This window comes from Dendrobates tinctorius, unplaced genomic scaffold (assembly GCF_039654945.1).
Source record: "Dendrobates tinctorius isolate UK_male_01 unplaced genomic scaffold, ASM3965494v1 ptg000154l, whole genome shotgun sequence".
Lineage (NCBI taxonomy): Eukaryota > Metazoa > Chordata > Amphibia > Anura > Dendrobatidae > Dendrobates > Dendrobates tinctorius.
The window spans coordinates 9158450-9159450 of record NW_027361821.1 but is presented as its reverse complement, the minus strand read 5'-3'; positions in this window follow the sequence as shown (position 1 = coordinate 9159450).

Sequence of the window (1001 nt, the reverse complement as noted above, 5' to 3'; positions counted from 1 at the left end):
CCCATAGTCCAGTGCCCATATACCCATCACACATCCTCCATCCCATAGTCCCGTGCCCATATACCCGTCATACATATCCTCCATCCCATAGTTCAGTGCCCATATACCCGTCACACATCCTCCTTCCCATAGTCAACCATTATAACATCATAATGAGCGGCGGGGCTTGCAACCTGTGATGACATCAGCGTCACCATGGCAACCATTATGATATCATAATGAGGGGCGGGGCTTGATACACACACACTTTTTCCTCATTATGTAGATAGGGGCAAAATTGTTTGGTGAATCGGAATGCGCGGGGTTAAAATTTCGCCTCACAACATAGCCTAGGACACTCTCGGGGTCCAGATGTGTGACTGTGCCAAATTTTGTGGCTGTAGCTGCGACGGTGCGGATGCCAATCCCGGACATACATACATACACACACTTGAGCTTTATATATTAGATAAAACAATCTCATCATCTGTTGAAGCGTTCCAGACATAGGTGGACATACCGCCGGTTCAGCCGGTGCGGCTGAACCGGGGCCCAGAGGCTCCAGGGGGACCCTGCAGGGCCGCTAATAATGAGGACAATCTGGCTGGTTTCTCTGGGCCCGAGGACCCGGGGGGCCCCTGGCCAGATTTTGCTCATGTGCGGCAGACAGGGAGCGATCCCAGCAGCTCCACTGCCTGCAAGAGAAAATAGCAGGAACGGAGCTGCAAGGATCCGTCCTGCTTCCTGCTCAACGCCTGCGCTTCCTGTCTCTGACACAGAGAGCAGCGCCACTGGATTACATCATTCAGCAGCCGGCTGTGCCAGAGCGAGGAAGCGTGGGCGCCGGTGATGCTGCGGACAGGTGGTGGTGTGTGTGTTTTGTATGTATGTATGTGTGTAGACATGAATAGTGGTGTGTGCATGCTTGCATGTGTAGCACTGCGGGGGAATACGCAGAGAGGTCAAAGCTGCTGTCTGTGTGTCTGTAGGTGGAGGAGAGGGGAATGATGGGGGTGATGGGG